Source organism: Bactrocera oleae, chromosome 4 (genome assembly GCF_042242935.1).
Source record: "Bactrocera oleae isolate idBacOlea1 chromosome 4, idBacOlea1, whole genome shotgun sequence".
In the NCBI taxonomy this organism is placed as follows: domain Eukaryota; kingdom Metazoa; phylum Arthropoda; class Insecta; order Diptera; family Tephritidae; genus Bactrocera; species Bactrocera oleae.
This window is the reverse complement of record NC_091538.1, coordinates 35,002,183-35,024,436: the sequence shown is the minus strand read 5'-3', so window position 1 is coordinate 35,024,436 and position 22,254 is coordinate 35,002,183. Positions and strand designations below refer to the sequence as shown.

Here is a 22,254-nt window from a genome sequence, read left to right as displayed (position 1 = left end):
ATTGTACATCATCTGAGTTTAAATCTCGCCGAATATCACTGGCCATATTTTCTTGAAATTTATTCCATTAGATTAACAGAATCAGTTACTTGACAAAACGCTACTATGACGCCAATAAATTTCTTAATAATGTAGCTGAACTACAAACAGCTGCTTCTGATAATGTGTTTTCCCAGTGAGAATCGTCTTCCAAGAGCCCCATAACTTTGCAAGCTGCTTGATAAGTATTGTAAACAACACCTTGTACGGTTCTTAGGTGTGCGAAGGATGTCGGGCCTTTTACTATATGCAGTAACATTCTAAGATAAAAGCATTCGCTGTTCTGTCATATGTCAGTGTTTTCGCTAAATATATCTTGAGCACATAACTTGAAAAATGCTGTCAATGTTGTACCCCGCGGGTTATTAACAACTTCTTGTACAACGTCCAGACTGATATTTTTCCACTTTATTTGGTGATTGTATGCTGAAAGTGGCTTGATCACTGCCTTTATTAATGTACTTAGTAGCATATTGAATTGCACAACTCTACGTTGATGTGTGCATCAAAATTTTTCAATAGAAGCGGATTATGGGAAACGATCCTTCGGTTATCAATATCATGGTTTCGGACTTTAGCATTTTGCCCACCCGGTTCTGGCGATCGTCGACGATATTTGGGATATCCGTCATCACTAGTACTTGTTTGAGTTTGGAACGACTTCGGAAATTTTTTGCTGCATTTAGAATCTCGCATACATGGAGAATTCATATTTAAAAACTCGCAAGGGCCGTGTACCATATGTTCTTTACGATTTCGTACAGGATAGGATCTTCATATATACCCGGTAGCTGAAATAACCCTATCAATTTGGTTTGGTCCAATTTTGTTCATTAACCACACCAGCAGGTGTACATGTGGCAAGCCACGTTTCTGCCATTCTATCATATTTGACGTTATTTCTGAAGTAATTCGAGGTCCACCTATGAATAATGAAGGTAGTATAACCAACTACTCAATACCGTTGCGGTGTTCATTCGCCTGTAAAGCATCCGGAGAGGTGTACCACCGATTGGGTCAACTTGAGAAATATTCATGGCATTACCATTTTCTTTAAGACATAGCATCAAAGGATATTGTAAGCTGTCATAAGATCTGTGAAACTCTGAAATCTTTTGCAAATTATCATCACGACTATACAATCCAATATCTCTTTTGTCAAATTGCTGTCCAGCTATCACCACTGCAACTTCACTCGTGGAAGGCGCATTGTATCATCCTCTGTGTTCTCCAACAGGAACTTTATTTGCATGGATTACGACATTAAAGTGAGAAGTATCTGCTGGAACACTCCTAATCGCAGTTTTGAAAGACTGTATGTAGCAATTATGAGAATGTAACATATCTTGAAGAGATCTAATCAAATCTCTGCCAATTGGCTGTGCAACACTTGAATACCGCATAGATGCTTGTGTATCTGGATCTGCAATAAAATATATTTGCAGAAATTTGTGATTATCGGGACGAAGTGGTAGCAAGCTCCCAACTAAGTGGTACACTTGTCCTTGAATGTAGGCATGAACCCACGCTAAACAACTTGCTTACTCTTAAAAGAAGTCATTTGAAATGCGTTATTATTGCGCATGAATTGTTTGGATTTCTGATGACCACCCGTAAGAAGAGAGTGAAGTGGTTCTTCTAATTTGACTTTTCCTTGTCAGCAACACATGTCTTTCGATTCGTCCTTGAATTTTAATGCCAAGCAATATTCACACACTACTGACATAGTACCTATTTACACTGTACGATCGTCCTTGTAAGAAATCGAAGGATCGTTAATCATAGCAGAATTTTCTTTTTTACCCATGAATGAGTAGCTCGTGCTGATGATTCTCTGGCTCTATGTATTCGATGTCTATCCCTATCTCGGCTGCGGCGAACCTCACGCTATCAGCTCTATATCGAAGCTGACTGAGTCGAGCCTCATGCTCCACTGACGATTCTTTGTCCCTCTGAACCGTATGCCTATCTCTATTACGGCTGCGGCGAACCTCACGCTCTACTGAAGATTTTCTTTACTCAGTTCTAAATGTATTAACTTATGTACAATCATAAAAAACAAAAGACACCTATTCTATTCAGTTCTTTTTTTTTTAACTGAAGTACCTCAAATTAAACTACGATTTTACTAGGTATTGTTATTTTCCTCGCTAGAGAGCTCCACTAATAAACGCGTCCGATCGCTGCTAAATTCAAAGTGATATAGAGAGAACCGCGGATATAGGGACAGAGAAAGCGACTTTGTTTTATACTATGTATTGAAGACAAATCCCAACATTTTTAGCAACATCGTTAAATTCTTTTTTGGCACTTCGCTTGTCTTTGTAAAAACAATGACTTTTATTCCACAAAACATTTATCTTTTAAATTTACGAAATTAGAACATCCATTTTAACTATGGTATTTCTCGCCCTATATTGCGGGTTTTTAAACAATGAGTGTGATGTGGCGCAGTCGAAATACACGCATTATCACAAAACCGTACTTACATTGGACATCTACATTTACAAACATATGCTTAGATTTGTGATCTGCCCGCATTTGTCGTGTCTACGCTGGACACGCACTTATGCAGTTTTTTGAAAAGTATGTTCTAAAACTAAAAATTAATAAACACAAAAGCTCGGTCTTTTAACTTAAAAAAAATCAGATTCACTTGTCGATTATTCTAAATTTTCTGTATTACAACGCCACTATTCGGACCTAAGTTATAATATTTACCTAAATAAAGTAAAAAATAATATTGTATATAATCCAAAATTGTTTTATGATTTCGTTAACTCCAACCGCAGGATTCCGAATATCCGTCCGTGATAAAATATATATCCATGGTAGATATCATGTGACAATCACATTATTTCTAACATGTTTATAGAATTCTTTAAGTCCAACTACTGTACCAATTCTCCTGATTAAGTTAAAGCTTTCTTTTAATAACGGTCCAAACATAACATCTTCATGTTTCTTCATATACATTATATATACTTGCTTCTGACAAGGATATTTATTCTTACCTTAAACAAATTATATTTCCATCATATGAAAACAGTCATTTACGTATAATCCCAATACCTAAGCTTGTTGAAGTTTTTTCGGTTTCTCCAATAATTTTTTGTACTCAGCCTAGATTTCGTAAAGGGAAATCTATTCTAACAAATTTGCTTAAATTTGTGAACAATGTACCGTTGGGCTTTAGGAAATAAAGAATGTTATACTCTTATACTCGATCTTCTTGGTTTTCAGACGAGATTTCTTCTCTAGCAACGTGTTGCTACAGAGTAAATATAGGGTTATATTATACCTATATATGTATATACACATAGCCAATAAAGTCTGCGTTCACCCGACACATTTTTTTAAGTGAAGTAAAAACGCAATGTAAATAGGTAATTCAGTTAAAATTTGCTGCATGTATTTCTTCTTTATATTTTTATGTTCAAAATGCAAAAACAAAAATGTATATTCCTATTTTAATTTTTGCGATAACGGGATTTTAGTGTAAGAACAAGTAAACATAGGCACCATTAAGTCTGCGTTCAATTAGCTTGAATTGGAAATACCGTTACTTCTCATGAATTTGTGCGTTCTTTTTGCGTACATTCTATTGTGTTTTAATATAATTAGTCGTTTAAAGAACTCGTGACGCGTTTTAATAATATTTAAGAAAATGGAAAACAAAGGAAAATAAATTAGTCTGTCGGAGAGAAAAACTATCATTAAGTTGTGGAAAGATGGCAAAAGTTTCAGAAAAAGTGGGCAAACTATTGGAAGAACGCTTTCTTCTGTCCAACGAGTCGTAAACAATTAAAAAAAAACCGAAATTTTAACGTCAAAACCGCGATCTAGTGTCGGGTGAACGCAGACTTTATTGGCTATGTGTCTATAAAAGATTTGGTTGGCGGAACGAGTTGAATTCCGAGTGACTGGCTGTCTATCCGTCCGTATAAGCGATAACTTGAGTAAAAATTAAGGAAAAGTTCGTAGATGGGACCACGCCCACAATGGCATTCATCGAAAACGTATAAAGTGTCATAACTAAGCCATAAAGTAAGACACATAACTCAAATTTGGTGCAACGAATCAAATTAAGGAGGGGCACCTGTGGTTGGAAAAGCTTTGAAAAGTGGGCCTGGCCCTGCCCCTCAATAAGTTTAATGTATATATATTCCAAATATATATTCCAAATCAATAAAGCTATATCACCCAAATTTCCTCAGGACAACTTTTTTCAACGCAAATAGGAGAAATCGAATGATAAACCCGCCACTCCCCATAACTACCAAAAGTGCGTTAAATCAATATCTAAATACTTTACAACTGGGATGGCACGAGAAAGCTTATAGGAGCCGGTGTCAAAATTGAACGATGGGCGCGGCGCTGCCCACTTTTGTTAAATCACATATCTCGGGACCTGCTGGACCGATTTCAACCAAATTCGATACATAACATCGTTAAAATATTCGTATGTTACAGTGCGATAATGGTGGATATCTGACTACAACCACGTCTACTTCCTATATAACACAATTTCGAATTCCGTCTGATTCTTTCACATTCCAGCATACAAATAAAGCACAAATCAATGGGGGCCACCAAAAAACGGGATAAAAATTTTATACGAATAGTACCTTTGATGTGTGCCACCTTATATAAGTATATATATTATATACCAAAAATTCTTCAAATCGAACTAAAACTGTTCAAGCCCCTAGGTACCGAATATGTGGACCTTGGTCAAAATATCATATATATGTAAAATAGAAATTCGGAGAAGATCCTTTCCTGATAACAGTACGTCTGAATGTCAAACATGGTACTTCCCTTAGCACCATACACTTAATATAAAAATTTTCGAACTTCCAGGCGACTTCATGCCACATACATATATCGGTCAATATGTAAGCTATCTCAATAAAAATGACAGAACGTGTTTTTGTAATAAGAGTGTATCTTTATGCCTAGAATGGATAAAGTTAGGTGAAAACTTGACCTAGACCCTATAGAACTACATATCAGAATTTTCAGCATCCGATTGACTTAACTCCATATATATTGGTGATGGTTTGTATGTGAGATACCTTAATGAAACAGAACATTTTATTAGCACGCGGCATGTTAATAGTATGTGGTATTGGCAAAAATAAATTAAATCGGGTCAATACTACCCCCAACTCCCATATACCATATATGATGATTATCGTTTTTCGTTCACTGTTTAATTCATATATTATAATATAAATATGTTCTCAAATACATCTGAGCAATGTCCAAATTAAGGCAATAGCCCATCCCTTTCTCTGCCCCTAATATAGGCCATATAACGATTTCCGTCTTTCCGCCTGACTTTAAACCGTTCAGGTTGGTCAAAATATAATATTTTAATGAAACTAAATAGACAATTTTTCTTACAAATTATGTAGTTTAGCGCTTAGAGAATGGAATTGAGCTAGATCTCGGTCTAAACTTCATATTCCTATTATAATGGATTTCGATCCTGTGGTTGACGTTTTCCACATCAACTCCATATATATTAAATGTAGCTTTTTAGGTTGAGTTTATATCATATATTATATATATTATATATGATGGTTTCGCAATTGAAGAAGTTAATATAATTTTGGCTGACGCGAACTTAAGTATAGCAATAAAAAAAGTCTGAGTTAATGATCTTCAATATAGGACCAGACGATACCAAATTTGATTGTAATTTATTCACGATTTCTTCGAATAATGAATGCTAAATTCTTTCGCAAAATTTTTTTATTATAAAGTTTTGCCAGCACCTGAAGGAATTTTCCAGGCTTTCATTTTTATAAGTAGAAAGAGTATAACATTTTAGTTCGGTTACACCCAAACATAGCTCTTTCTTACCTATATAATAGAACACAACGAGTAATATTTAATGATGCTATTTCATTCAAAAAATGTAAGACGAAGTGCTTTTTCTGTAAATCTATGCACCCCTCTCTCTATGAAAAAAAAAACTATAGCCTAGAGCAAGTTTTTAATTTTGCATGGACCCTAGCTTACTTTTGGTCTTTATATTGATACCATGGTATTTAAATCAAAAAGTGTTCTAAGTTTTGTAAAACGTTGGTCTAAAGAATTTAGAGATCCGTATGTTACTAAAATATTTTTTCCAACATTGGTTAGACCCACAATGGAATATTGTCTTGTGGTCGGGAGCCATAGTTACCAAATCCATTCTGACAAGTTAGAGTCTGTTCAAAAACAATTTTTATTTTTCGCCTTAGGGCGTTTCCCGGGGGATTCAAGGTTAAGTCTTCCTCCTACACTAGTTCTTTAAAAATTATAAATCTACCTACACTTACAAATCGCAGGGAAATGATTGCGACAGTATTCTCAGTACTCTTATCCTGAATGGAACAATTGCAGTTATTTTCTCTTGTCTGAAGTTAAATTTAATATGCCGGCTCGCATTTATAGGCAGTTTATATCCTTATTATTAAAGTCTTGGAGATCAAATTTTGAACTAAGCGAGCCTTACCGCCGCTTATGTTAATTCTCCTTCCTACTTTAATTCTCATTACTGCATTTTTGATTTAGCTGACTCACTTTTTAAAATTAAAAATATTGTATTGCTTTCCCTTAATAAATACAATCGTAACAATTTATTATATAGCTTTTGAAATTATCTAAGCTGTTGAAATTTGTGTGCGAAATCGGTCCACGAATTACCCCAGCTCCCATATACTACGTATAATAATTTTCGGTTGTCTAGCAAATTTTAGGCCCAATATGTCGGTCAGTGTGTGAATTATCTTCAACAATTGGGTGAAAACATGTTCTTAAATGAACTTGATTAATTTCAAAAGTTATTGCAATCAGTGCAGAACCTCCCCTATCCCCAATATAACCAATATACTTGTATGGACATCTAATTTGACTTTCCATCTGACTTCAAAACGTTTATGTTAGTCAATATGTGTGATATTTTTAAGAAATTAAGTGCAATAATTTTCTTAAAAATAATGTAGTGTAGCGCTAATTATTAATGAAATTTGTGACCTTGGTCTAACGTTCATATCCATAATATACAGTCAGTCGAGTTTATATCAGAAATATTATATATAGTTATCATATAATAGTTTCATATTAATATTTCGAAAATGCAAAATATAGTAATGAAACTAAATAAGTGAGCCTATGAGCAATAATATAAATTGATAAGATACCAAGTTTTATTGTAATCCATTCACGATTTCGTCCAACAATGAATGTGGAATTTTTACCCAGCATTTTTATACTGTTGTTGTTGTTGTACCGGCAGAATTCTGCCGATTTGACAGTCCTTGGCCGGAATAAACCCGGGTCCGTTCCGGTTACGTAGACCCGACTGTCGTGGGAACGGCGCATTTTTATACTCTTAGCTAACGGTGGTTTGTATCACCTAAAACTAACCGAGATAAATATAGGATTATCTATACATAACTGATCAGAGTGACGAGTTTGAGTTCAAATCTAGAAGACTGTCTGTCCTTCCGTCCGTCTGTCTGATGAAATCTTATTCTTCGAACACATGAAGAGGATGACATTGGAGATGGGCTAGAAATATATATTTATAAAGTGGGCGCGCCCCGGACAACGCGTTCAAACAATAACGTTTTCATTTTCCAAAGTGTAGGTAGCGTTTATTGGCAAAAATGTTGTAATTATAGAATAAAAAATGATTTTGTTGGCGTTGTCTATTATTTATTTATTATTTATATTATGCCTGACATCTTTGATTGCAAATCGTAAAACCGAATGAAATCTTTTGTTAACATTAAATGTTTTCTTCACATTTTGACTATCATTAAAGCCTAAAGATTCTTACAGAATTGGCGTCTAGTGACTGTAATGGCCAATTTAAAGCAACAATATGGTTTTATTGTTTTCATTGAGTACCAGTTCCAGAAAGAGTCTGCTTCTAAGTATATCTTTTTTCAAGTATCCAATCATGGCTATTGAAGTGAAGCACCACAAACCCCCAAATCTATAAGCAGAGAAGCATCTATAAACATGCACCTTTCAGGGATGCTTACCACACCTTTGTCCTTTTTTTTTGCCAAACACGTTTTAAGGGGTTGTACAATACAAAACCTGACTCAGCTGTAAATATTACAAGTCCATTACTCCAATCCCGGTTGATATTTTTCTGCGCAGTGGTTTCTTCTCAAAAAGGAGAACAAAAGCTCACTTGTCAGATGGCACGTGATTCCTCTTTCTTCCTGGCTTGTTATCTATTTTTCCGCTTCCTCCATAATGGTCAGCCCATCTCTTCACAAATGTACAACTCGTATTAAATACTGCAGTTTTTTTAATACAGTGAAACCTTGATATAACGAACCTCAATATAACTAATTCCTTGATATACAGAATTTTTCAAAATCCCCTAGCACTGGCTATAAGAGCTCATGTAAAATATACCTTTGTATTACGAATTTTTTTTTTGCAACCTCACTATTATGAATTTTTAAACTCAGCAAAATATAGATCGAAACTATTTTTGACCTTTACTTAACGAATTTTTTGATCCACAACCTTCATATAACGAATGACTGCTTTTCTCGTCAGCTGTTTGACTGTAGTCAAAAACATCCCCCCCTTAGTTAATCGCTTTTTCACTATAGTTTGCTTACTCCCTCCACTAGCTGGTAAAAGCTGATGATATGATTGGCTCGCAGCTACTTGCGACTTTTCCAAGAAGCTGAGGATGCAAAGCTCAAATTTTCAATTCCTCTTTCGCTGCAACTGCGATTACTACCTACAATCTTCCATAAAACAGTTTTCTTAAAAACTAATTGTAAACTTCGTCCTTTGATCCAGTAAATTCGGTTGCAATGGCTGAAAAACGTAAAAGGTGTTCGTTAAGTGTTGCAGAGAAACGAAAAATAATCAAGTTTGTAGACGAAAATGCTTCAGTAAAAAAATTAGAGATTGCCAGGAAGTTTGACATTCCAGCAGGTACATTAGCTACAATTTTGAAATCAAAAGAAAGATTTGCTGAAGAAAGCGGGCTACCTGCAAATAGTATATATAATATATTATATAACAAACCTCACTGTAACGAATAACTCGATATAACGAATATTTTCTAGTTCCTTTCAGATTCGCTATATCAAGGTTAGACAGCCTTAAAACGTTTCTTATACTGAGCACTAATTTTTCTTATTTCAAGGTACGACGTGACACATTGCGAAGATCGAAAAAAATCGACCGAATTGTACGCAACAGTGTTCGCAATTGACCGTTTTTTATTAATTTTAAAAATAAAACAAAAACAGTTTTCCGCGAACTGATCACGTTACGAAAAACGTTATTTTTTGAAGGTAGTAGTAATGAAACTAAGTGAGTCTATGACAAATAGCAACTTTCGCTCAGTCAAATTAATTTAGTACAAAGGAATATATAATTGAGGAATATCAAATTTGCCACGATTTTTGTAATACCCAAAAAGAAACGTCGAAGACCCTACAAATTTTATATACAGGGTGGCTCACGAATCATGCTACAAAAACAAACCGTAATCACTTTGTTTTAATCAATGCGTTATATATATTTTTTTTATTGTATAGCAAATTTTATTTTATTTTATAAAATTAATTACTTATAAAAATTATGGACCGTAAAAGACATCCATGCTCAGGCACGCATATACGACACCTAATTAGAAAATTATTCTTTGCGGCCTGAAGGGTTGAAGTCGGAATTGCATCAATTACCGATTTAATGGACTGCTTCAATTCAGTTAGATTTCTGGGTATAAATGATCGACATGACGAGCTGAATCTATTTAACCATATTCGTCTGTCTGCCCTTCTATATATACGCGAACTAGTCCCTCAGTTTTAAAATATCAACCTGAAATTCAGCACAATTCTTTTTTTCACCAACATCCTGGTAATTTTTCTTTTTATACCCTTTTATGCTATAAAAAATGCACTTGTAAAGGGTATGATAGCCTCGGTGCAGCCGAAGTTAACGTTTTTTCTTGTGTAATATATATAAAGTTTTACCAACCCTGAAAGTATTTCCCCGCGATCTATGCCAATTGTGGGAGTATAAAATGTTTATTTTTAAGAATTTAATTGTCTGCTGATGCATTAATGTGATTAAAATAATATTGTAATAATTGTGCATAAACGTTGCGTTCTTATGAATTGATATTTAGTATATATTTTTTCAGATTCTTTTGAAGTGTAAATATCATTCAACTTGAAAAACCAAATACTTTTTAAAAGTTTAAAAAATTTTAACTTTGGGCTGTTATCTCTGTAAATAACAATACTGTTTCCGTTTCCAACGCAAGCATAGCGGCAATTACAATATAATTCACTAGCCTTGTGCAATGGGGATGATATTATTATATCATTCATTATTCATATTATAAGCAGTCTTATTTCTTTTTGTTATTTATTTTATTCTTATACTTTAGTTATTATTCATTCATTAACACTTTTCTGAAAATATATGTACTGAAAATTAACAAAGAGAGGAAATTCTAATAATTATAATTAGTAAATAATACTCACACTCCAACAAAAGTACTCCATTTGGGAACGGTTGAGATCTCATGATCAACATATCGGGTAGAAACAAATATTTATACATACGCACGTAGTACTCGTACAGTTGTATAAATGCAGATTAAAAATGTTAAATTTATGTGAACTGATATTGTCGCAAGAAAACGATATTTACCATTTCGTATATTGTACATGGTTTTTGTATGAATGTGATACATTTAATATATCATGGCGCAAAAGTAAATCACAAATTAAGGGCAAATTATAATTATATAACAATATTTACACATAATTCTTCATATTGTTTAGTTGTTTTATGCTGACTTTATCGTTGCCGTTTTGATCCAATTGGACTAAAATTGGTAATTTAATTTACCTTTGGAAATTTGATATTCGCTTAAAATTGTATAATTTCTTGGTTGCTATTCATACTAACTTTTACTAAATAAAATATAACCATGAATTAGAACTGTGAAAGAAACCTGGAAAGTGTCAGGAATGTTATACAAAACCCCCTCATAATTGACCCTCAGTTAATTTATTTTTCCGCTTATTTGAATCACTGGATCGGTAAAAAATATATTGCATACAAAATACGTTTAAATTTTTCCACTTAATTGAACCCGGTTAATTGCTTTCTCCGCATAATTGGTCAAAAATATGTGATATTGAAAAAATATACCTTTAATTTCTCCCGGCACAAAAAACTTTCGTTAAATATATATTATATATATATGTATATTTCGCCGCATTTGTGATGAGCAACAGATGGCATTCCTGCAAAGCAATTGAAAGCATTGTATGTTTATTTGACAAGAGTGATATAATCCAAGATTACGCCAACCGCCATCTTGTGATGTAAATCTTTTGAGTAAGTTGAGTAAATTGTAAACAAAAACGTAAACACTTTTGATAATTCGGGAAATAGACTTAATTTTAGTTTAAAGTGAAAAAGTTTTAGTGAAATTAATAGAATAATGTTGCGGGAAAATACTTTGGTAATTTTTCAATGAATACTTTTATTTATTGACAACATAATTGCCAATTAAGTGAATAATTAATAGAGACTGTGGTTGCGGTGTATCCAACAGTAATTGATATTATATAATAATATTGAAAGTTTCACAAAATTCATTTTACAATTTCTCGATTTATGGTTATCTTTTCTTTTATATTATGCACTTATTACACACTAACACTTCACTACAATGTTTCTACATATTTATTTTATATTAAATATTTAAGTATTTGCTTTAAATAAGCATTTAATTTTTACACAATTTTCGTAATATGAACAATAACAAATGGGATCAATGTTATAATAAAAAACCCAATCACCCTCTACAAAATATTATGAACTTAATTTTCCATTTTAATAAAAGAAAAAGGTTTTATGGCTTAAACGTATGTTTTATTGCATCTGATAATTTCACAAATGGATCATGATGCTGATTTACTATGTTTTACGCCATATGTATTCATGTATCAAATTTTCAAAATCTTCACTGTAATTATAATTATCCTTAATAAAAATTGAAGTTTATAGAGAGTGATATATTCTCTTTAACATTACTTTTTTTTTGTTAAGATTTTTTATTTGCACTGGCGGCCTTCGGCCGCGCTTCAATAAAATAACCCCGGTCGGTCCAACACCGGGGTGTTCATAATTCAATCGCGTCAAACTCCTTTCTGCACAGGCGGCCTTCTCCCGCGCTTCAAAAAAATAACCCTGGTCGGTCCAACACCGGGGTGTTCATAATTCAATCGTGTCAAACTTCTGTCTGCACTGGCGGCCTTTGGCCGCGCTTCAAAAAATTAACCCTTGTCGGTCCAACACCGGGGTGTTCATAATTCAATCGCATCAAACTCCTTTCTGCACTGGCGGCCTTCTCCCGCGCTTCAAAAATATAACGCTGGTCGGTCCAACACCGGGGTGTTCATAATTTAATCGCGTCAAATTTCATTTTTGAGGCCTCCTTAGTTGGGGGACATAAACTATACATTTACCGTGAAATTATAGGGAAAAGATTCTGAAATTATAATTATTATGATTATGAAATTCATTTTGCCTACAAAAAATTACCCAGTTTTTGGGAACTTTTATACCCGAAGGAATCGTTTTTAATAATTTATTTACATAAAAGTTATTTCAACTCGTCAGTGCACACTTCATTTTTCAAAATCAATATATTTTATACTTATAAATTTAAATAAATACAACCTTCGCAATCACAATTCCTTTTACATGATTTGGCATTTATTCAACTTCATATATCAAATTAAAGAAAACGAGGTTTTAAATATTGGAAATATTATACTTTTTCAACCGTTTTTAAGTTAGTATAGCAGTAAAAAATCTACAACCTCCAAAGAAAACGAACAAAATGATATCGACGTCAGGTAAATGGAAATATATTTATTGATTTGGTACATGTGAGTTTACAATTTTTTGTAGTGATGAAAGTTCGCGTGGACCTTCAAAGTGAAAACTTTGCAGCGAGTGGTTAAAATAATCGACTGGTTTGAAGAGAAAAAAAGGGTGTAGCTGAACTTAACTGACCTCAAAGGTTTAATTGTGTGTACTTATTTTTTCGAATGTGAAGTGAAATAAAACCACATGTTTTGATGACAAAATATTTGGTAGTTTTACAACACCGATTGTCTTTCCTTGGTAATTTTATTAAACGGCCATTACAGTTCTAATTTCTAAACAAATGAGTATAAAAACAATCAGCCTTGTTTAGCTCAAACATAAAACTTGAATGTGTCTTTCTATAATTTTGCGTTTAATAGGAAAAAAGTGCTAGGGTAAATTATTATGTAGGCACAATTCACCATTTCCATCCTGTCCTTTCCATTCGAGTTTCTTTTTCTCACTATACTGACCTTATATAAAAAATACATTTTAACCAATTTTTGGTATACTTACGTAATTATAAAAAATTAATTGTATAATAATTTCCTATGTACGTTTACCAACTCTAAGTTTAGCAATATAGTAAGTGCGAAAATGCAATATTTTGATATAACGCCAAACTAGACAAATTGGGCCTTTTTTGTTTTGCTTAATATTGTCTATTCAAAACACTACTTGTTTTAAGGGGAGTGGAGAAGTTGAAAGCGCCAGCAACAAAGCAAGGCGCGGCTACAAGTACCCATACACGACCACGATATATGGACTAATACTATTATTTTTCTGATATATGGGAGTATTTTTTCCTCTAGGAATAAATAAATTTAATATAATTATTAAGATTTTCGTATAAATTTCTGGAGATGCAGTATAGAATATTAAAATTCGCAAGATCAATTGTAAACTGTTTAAATTAAAAGCGATAGGTATAAGTGCACGATTCATCTTTAGGTACATCGACGTATCGACGGCTTCTTTTCCCGTGCCTTTAAAAAAACTCTGAATATATTGCGCGTTCTGGTTATTGGTTCAATTAATTGCGGTGAGTACAACTTTCACACGAAACTATAAAAATAATGTGCTCATTGCTCGTCGCAATGATGCATTATCGGTAAGCTAATTTCGACCAAAATATTTACACGCTATAAAATTTGTATCAAAAACTTCAATATATGACTATATATATATCCTTTTTGATTACAAATAGGAAACCCCTTGAAAATGTGAATAAGTCTTTACAAGTTTTGGCAATATTTCCTGCCTACAATGACAACCCCAGATTGATAATTTTCAAATTTAAGAAGAATTATTTTTAAAACATGATGAGACAAGAGCGTCTCAATGTTTTTATTACCTGAACATTCACAAAAGTATAAATCTAACTGAAGAGGAAATCTTTCAAGATCTTTTTAAAAATACTAAAAATTTAAAAGAATTGAAAGTTCATAACTCCATAATAAAAAAACTAAATTTCGAATTTTGTTTTCCCAGCCCTCAAGGGGGCAGGTCTTTTAATATAATAATAAAACTATTTAATGTACTCATCAGGAAGTAATCGAAACCCCGTTATCGTAAATAAATATTTAGAAGCGAGCTTCTTTTGATTTAACGCTCATAACACAACCAGTGAATTATTCACACGGATATGTGGTATCTTCAAATCGTTCCCACTTTTGACTCCAATTGTAACGGATTTCTCGATAAATCATCTACCTTGTAACTCACTCTTGAGTTCGATCACTGGATTGTTAAATGAAAGCCCCAATTTAATGGACATAGACTAATCTTTATTTCTAATTTCAACAAATTAACACTTATTGCTCGTTATGCGAGCTTGCAACTTCTTGCTTATGTCTTCAATTCAATATATTGCAAAATAAATGTGAATTTACCTTATTTTCACGGTATGAGTTCGAAGCATGTTATATAATACCGCGATCGATGTTTGTTGTAACATAAGGTATCGCATATCTTCCGTGTAATTAAAGAAGTATTTCTTCTTGATAACTCATATACACGTAATTGTCTTTTACCCAAAAGCAGCCGCCTAAGTGAAGTAGAGGCACTAAGATTACTCTGAGTAATAAAATGTTATTTAAATCGAAATCTTAACGTCTTTTCAATTATAGATCAGTAGATATTTTGTGGCTCTATGTTATTATATTTATGATTTATTCGTTTTAAGAAGAACTCATGGATTCCCAAGTTAATATTTAATCAGCGTCCGTCTGTCTAAATATACGCGAACTACTCCCTTAGTTTTTGAGATATTGACCTGAAATTTTGTACACTTCTATTTATACCTAAAAAGCTGCTTATTTATTGGAATCGCCGACACCAGACCACTTGCATATAGCCGTCATTCAAATTGTTCGATCGAAGTCAAGTTCTTGTATGGAAAAGTTTTTATTTAAGAAATTATCTTCGTAAAATTTGCGATATATTACAAGATAACGCTACCATCTTAGAACTTATTGTATATACATATCTTACCACTACAGTTGTACGGTTTTTCCGTTGACACGTTTCTAATATATAGGTTGATCCATTTCGAGGTCTCCTACATTTTCAAAGAAAAAAACACCGAAAATTTATATCTCATGAATGTTTACTATCACTCGAAAGAACATTCTTTGGCATTTATTTTTTGAAAATTATCACTTTCAAATGTTGGCCGCGGCTACGTCTCAGATAAGCCATCTAGTGAATCCAATTTTCGATGACTCCTTCGAGCATTTTGACTGGTATGTGGCGAATGACACGCGTGATGTTTTGCTAGAAGGCCTGAATTGAAGCCGGATTGTCCGCATATACTTTAGACTTTGCATATCCCAAAGGAAAAAGAATCGACCGTCCCAAACCTGAAATTATCTGCTCACCGAAGTGTTCTCTCAATAAATCCATTGATTTTTGCGATGTATGTGAAGTGGCCCCGTCTTGTTGAAATCAAATGTTGCCGAAAACACAAGCTTCAATTTCAGGCATCAAATAGTCGGTTATCATGGCGGGTATAACGGTCGCCATTGACGGTTGCGTTCTCACCGACATCATTTTTGAAGAAATATAAACCGAACCGTTGTTTTTTCTGGATGAAATATCAGTTGTTGAATCTCTTCGGGTTACTCGTCATCTCAAATGCGGCAATTTTGCTTGTTTACATACTTATAGAGCCATAAATGGGCCTCATCGCTGAAAAAAATTTGGCTCGAAAACGTCGGATCTTCTTGGAACTTTTTAAGAGCCCATAGAGCGCAGAGTTGTCGCTTGGGAAGGTCGAGCGGCACAGTTCCTACACAAGCTGTATTTTGTACGCTTTAAAGTTAATATCTCGACGTAAAATGCGCCAAGTCGTTCCATACATCAGTCCGAGTTGCTGCGAACGGCGCCGAATCGACTCTCCACGGTCTTCGTGTACACTCTCAGCTAAGGCCACTATATTTTTTTCACTGTGTGCTGGCCGTGGTTTACTCGGTCGAATATTATCCAATAATGAATGCTAGGACTCAATATGGGTGATGGTGTTGCGAATAGTACGCTCAGTAGGCCGATTATGTTCACCATAAGTTGAGCGAAGCGCGCGAAACAATTTTTAAATGTTGTTTAGGCGTAAGTCTTTCCATGATGAAATGCCTGAATAAAAGTAACATGACATGAACATTTTTGATCCTTGCTGAAGCACTAAACGAACGTTCACTACTTGAAACAGATACAGATAAAGTGCAAAATATTTTCAAACCGATGCAAATATTTGGGAAAGGTCTTCCTAATTTTCGAGCATTTATGGCATTCAATAAGTTGTATGGAGTAAGACGGGTTTCTAAATTTGCATCGTAAACGTGTATGAGGTGAATAGCTTTATTGGACAATTTATCAGATGCATCAACGAAATACTTTTTCATAAAATAACATAGAACTACCATAGAAATAGAGATCTTTATGCAGGCCGTTTCCGTGTTTTTTTTTGTGGTTGATTGTAAAATCGTCTCGACATGCTCTGAATTCTCTGCAGCTATTTTGCATTCATTATAAATTGTTTTCCACTGGTCGTGCAGAAATTGCAAATGTACAAGAAGGATTTTTATATTTCTAACATCAGCGTCGATGGTATCATTGAACTTTTGAAGAACCAAGCCATATTAAGTCATCAAACCGCACTCATATGGCTGTTTAACGACGCACCTGGCCCTATAGGAGGCCCATTGTGACCGGGACTAATGTTCCCTCACTCTATCGTCTCCTCTCTGAACCAATCTGTGCTTCTGATGAAGTTCATCAGTACAAATAATTGTATATTAGCAACTTCTGATACGTCGTCAAGTAATCCACGACCGATAGTCGCGATTCTTTTCCTGTATTTACATTCGCATAGAAGATGTTTTACAGTCTCCTTTTCTTCTACTTCTTGACAGCTTCTACAATAGTCGTTGTATGGTACACCTAGCCTACTGGCATGTCTACCAATTAGACAATTACCTGTTAGTACTCCTACCAGAGTTCTTATATCATTCCTTTTGAATTTTAATAGTCGGTATGTGCGACTCACGCCCCATTCCCCCACGTTAGTCTGCTGGTTGAGCAGGTTATTGCTTGTCTCCACCGAGACTCTGCTATATTTATAGTATGTTCGCTGATTGAGTGTTTGCAAGTTACCAGTGGCATAAAAATAACCTCTTTTTCAGGAGTTAGTTGCAAAGTGGTATCTGTTCTGGCTAGTTCACTTGCTTCGCAATTAGCAGGGATATCACTATGTCCTGGAACCCATAGCAGGTTTATTGTGAAGTAGGATGTCAGATCCTCTAATAGGTCAGACTAGCTTGGATGAGAGCATTTTAGACTTGAGTGATTTCAAGGCCGCTTGGCTATCCGTATATATATATATATATATGCTCCTTGTTGTGAGCACACTTTTTGTCAATACCACAAGGTTTTCTTTGATAGCTGTGATGGCCGCCTGGAAGACACTACAGTGGTCTGATAAACGGAACGCGATTTTGGTGTCTAATGTTGCGCAAAAGACACCACCTCCCACACTATTATCTAGTTTGGATCTATCCGTGTAGATGCTAATTCCTGTATTCCAGTCCTCCTCGTCCCTTTCCCACTTCTTTCTGGTGGGGAAGGCAATATTGTGGACCGAATTTAGCTTCAATTCTATTGAATTGCGGAAATCCGTGGTTTTGGGTAGGAACGGGAATAAACTGAGTATCCTATAATGCCCCTTGTTGCTTGCGACTAGTTGGGAGGATTCCCTCAGTCTGACTTTGCTGCCACTTGCTTACAGAACAGGTCTGTTGGCAGTAAATATAGAATTATGTTTAGAGCCTAGCTTGGCGTTGTTCTAAGAGCTCCACTAATGTATTTACTGGCTGCTCTTTGTATACTTTCCATACGCTTTACCGCGTATTTCTTTTCCATTATTGGCCACCATACCAATATACCGTATGTCATGATTGGTCTGACAACTGCTAGAGCCAATAAGTTACCCGAGGGGTTAGCCCCCATTTGGGGCCCACCATCCTTTTACAGGTGTAGAGTGCTGTGGCTGCCTTCTTCACTCTAGCATCCAAGTTTTGTTTCCATGAAAGCTTCCTGTCTAAGATTAGTCCTAGGTAGCTTGATTTGTCTCCAAGTGTTATACTGGAACTATTCCAAAACATGTACCCCCTTCTTTTCTAGATCCAACAGCAACTTATTCATTGTCAGGACCCATAGAAGTGGGGATAACACGCCTCCTTGAGGTGTACCTCTTTGGACAGATCTGCACATCGTTGACGCTCCCAACGTTGAAATTATTGACCTGCTAGTGAGCATCTGTTCAATTAATTTTCTGAGAGGTTCAGTGATGTCCAGATCCTTAAGCGCACTCAGTATGGCCCTAGGCTGAATATTATTGAAGGCTCCTTCTATATCTAAGAAGCCAAATAGAGTGTATTCTTTAACTTCCAGAGATTTTTCAATCTCCGCCACCACAGAGCTTAGTGTTGTTTCTGTGGATATTCCTTTACAATACGCATGCTGCGAACCCGCCAACTTTTCTGGTTTCAGTTTGTTTTATATGTAATTCTATTAGTCTTTCCAGCGTTTTTAGAAGGAATGAGGAGAGGTCCCTTTAAAAATGGCAATTAGCCAATCCATTATGTAATTCTGCGACTGCGGTAATTGAGCCGGGAATAGACCGTCTGGTACCGGCGACTTGAAGGGCTTAAAGCTATTTATTGCCCAGCGTACGTTGCTTTCTGACACTATGTTTATAAGAGTGGAGTCCATTTCTGCTCCACTGTCTTGAGTATATTCAGCAATATGGCTTTCAGAGCTGCCTGGGAAGTGGGTATTCATTAGTAGTTCCAGGGACTCTTCACTGGATACCGTCCAACTTCGGTCTGGCTTCTGGAGATAACCGATACTATGAACCAATTGTGCCATTATTTTCCTAAGTTGAGACGCTTCCGCCGTGTTCTCGATATCAGTACTAAAAGATTTCCATGAATTTCTTTTTGCTTTTCTAACTTCCTTTTTGTATGGCGTACCTGCCAGTTCGTTTTCCTATGATTCCTGAAGTTAATGCCTCTATTGGCCCTTTCCTCTATTGTACATTCAATATATCGGTGATCTGAAAAGGAATGTTCTTCGAGAACCCTCCATTGGGTTACCCTGTCAAATAGTTCTTCCGACACAAGTGTAATATCCAGCACTTCTTGTCGGTTTCTTGTAATAAACGTTGGCGTGCTTCCCTTATTATACACCAGTAACCTAGTGCCTAGTAGATAATTAATGCGACACTCACCTCTGTCATTGACATATGTGCTGCCCCAGACTGTGTGATGCGCGATTTCGCACCAGCTCTTGCTCGTATGGCATATAGCACGACACCAGCCGGTAACTGCTTGTGCCCATTTCCCAACTTACGGCTGCTTTGTCGTTGTTGCTGGTTTTTCTTTGCCATTATGCAGGCTCTGATTGTACCTTCACAATTAGCCATAAATAACTTATAGCTCGGTGTCCTCAGTCTGCAAATACGCCCTCCATTAACCTATGGCTCCTGAATGAGGACAAATTCAGCCTGTTTCATTGCCACGCGCTTAACTAGGACTGCTGAAGCTAGTTTGCTGTGATGAAGATTAATTTATTGAATACGCATTAACTAATGCTATATCTTCGTCTTCCTGAGAGTCGCTTAAAAGCTCTCTCTCAGTACACAAGTTTGAGAGTCTGGCAGCAAGCTCAGACCCGGAAGAAGAACACTCACCTTGCTCTATACTTTCGGCGTCGCGCGAGGACTCCATAGGATCTTCCTCTACTTCGCATTTCTCTTTCTCCGATGCCAGATGGTCTGCAGCATCGGCGTCCGACTTGTATCTCCCCGCTACTTTTCGCCAGCGGTTCGATGGATTTTTTCGTTAATAACAGCAGAATCTGTATCGTGGCCCTTTTGGTCTCCTTTTTGGGTAGGCTAGGGTTGCAGGCTCTTATGAGCTGCATAATCTGGTCCGGCTGTGATGGTGTAGCCGGGATCCATACCCTTGCCCTTGGTCTGGATGGTATGTCTTAATCCACTTTTTATCCACTGCTACCAATTTTGCCCCGGGGTATACCTCTCCCACCTTAGCTATAGCAGCTTTGTATAGAGCGACCGATCTTTCGTCGTCGCAAGCAATCATTTTGATCTGGCCCTGGTACCAGCCGGCATCTGTGCATGACGGTGGCGGACCCGGACTACTACCTACAAATGCACTTCCAGCAGCAGGCTCTTTGGCATCTCCACCCTCCCCCTGTTTTGCTGCCGTGTTTTGGCCCCTCCGTAAGCTCCGTTCGAGACTGGGCTATTTAAGGGCCCCCAGCCAGGTTCATCCTCGGCACGGGTCACATGACTCCTTGATCCTGCCCTTTCTAGTACCCCCCACCATGGTAAGGCTCCTTATATGCATGCTGTGCTATTGAGAAACACCGAACACACAGATACGAAGTCTGACCTTAGCTAGACTCCTCACGTCTACGGCAGGGGCGCGACTGTTACCAGCTCGTCCCCGCTTGCGTCGTGTATCTATTACCAGTCGGCACACTCGGGGAGGGTTCAGTGGGGGATTTTTTCCAGCCACCACAACAATAATGTCATCTGCAAATCCAATTGTTGGGCTACAAAGCTTTTTTTGTAACCGCGCAAATATCGAAAAAGCGAAAAGTTTAAGCGAAGTTGTAACAGCGATAAAATACAAAGGGCCGAGTAATGATTATATGTGTGGTCAGCTATTAGACTAACTTTATCTGCAAAACTCTTCTCCTTAAATAATATTCTAAGCAATATTTCAATACCGTTAAATACATAGTTTCGTTTTGTGTTAATGCATACTCGTATATACATAAGTATGTAAGTTATATACCTTTAACAGTTCATAAAAGGAGAATAACCCAAGTACATATTTTACGTTATTGCTCCTTCGTATATAATATATTATTTTTATTAAGAAAAAGAGAATTATAAAAAATGGGACCGCAGCATTGCAAGAGGCTGCTTACATATTAAGCTTTAGTACATGTTTAATGGGACTAGCTAATGTGCACAAACAAATATTCATGTAATTGCGTGGACGAAAACATAGTGTTAGCATAAATGTACAAAGCAAGAGCAATAAACAAATAAATATGTAAGTATGTACACAATGCAAATACAATTATAAACTGAATTGAGGTGAATGACTTCTAATGCTTACCCTTGAATATTTTAAGCAAATAATTGGAGAACAAGAAATAGCAAAAAGTGTATTTAGAACATATGACTGTATAATGAATTGGTTCTCAATCGGTGACCCAACATCCCGGCCTCGTTGAAAGGCATTTCAAACAGGTAGAAGTGCTAGCTTGTGAATTGGTCGCCGAATGATTCCCTTCGTTATTCGAATGTCCACCACACGCACTTTAGAGTCCTTTCCTGGAATACAGTTTATAACTCTTCCAATATGCCATTTTTGAGGCGGTAGGTTGTCTTCATGGATGATAACCATTGAGTTGTTGTTGATGTTTGGTCGCTCCGAAAACCACTTTGATCGTACTTGAAGGTCGTTGATGTATTCTTTTGACCATCAATTCCAAAACATCTGTTTAATGCTTGTGACCTGATTTCATCGTTGTACGTTGCTGATGGTAGCTGACAATCTCCGCTCGGGGAGTGCCCTAAGTGCACTACCAATAATATAATAAAATGCCCCAGAGTTAATACTTCAAAATCATTTGGATCCGATGACATTGGTGTTATTGGACGAGAATTTAATACAGCTT

The 22,254-nt window shown here is 35.9% G+C and overlaps 1 protein-coding gene and 1 long non-coding RNA gene across 5 annotated transcripts in view; both read left to right on the top strand.

Moving 5' to 3' along the window:
- The window catches only part of LOC106623160 (lysosome membrane protein 2), a 165,410-nt gene that overhangs the window by 107,773 nt on the left and 35,383 nt on the right, over window positions 1-22,254 (top strand). The gene's annotated exons all lie outside the window — the stretch shown is intronic.
- LOC118682422 (uncharacterized) lies at window positions 12,789-13,202 on the top strand. The gene is made up of 2 exons (XR_004978227.2): window positions 12,789-12,968; window positions 13,024-13,202. It is a non-coding gene; the product is annotated as an uncharacterized lncRNA (long non-coding RNA).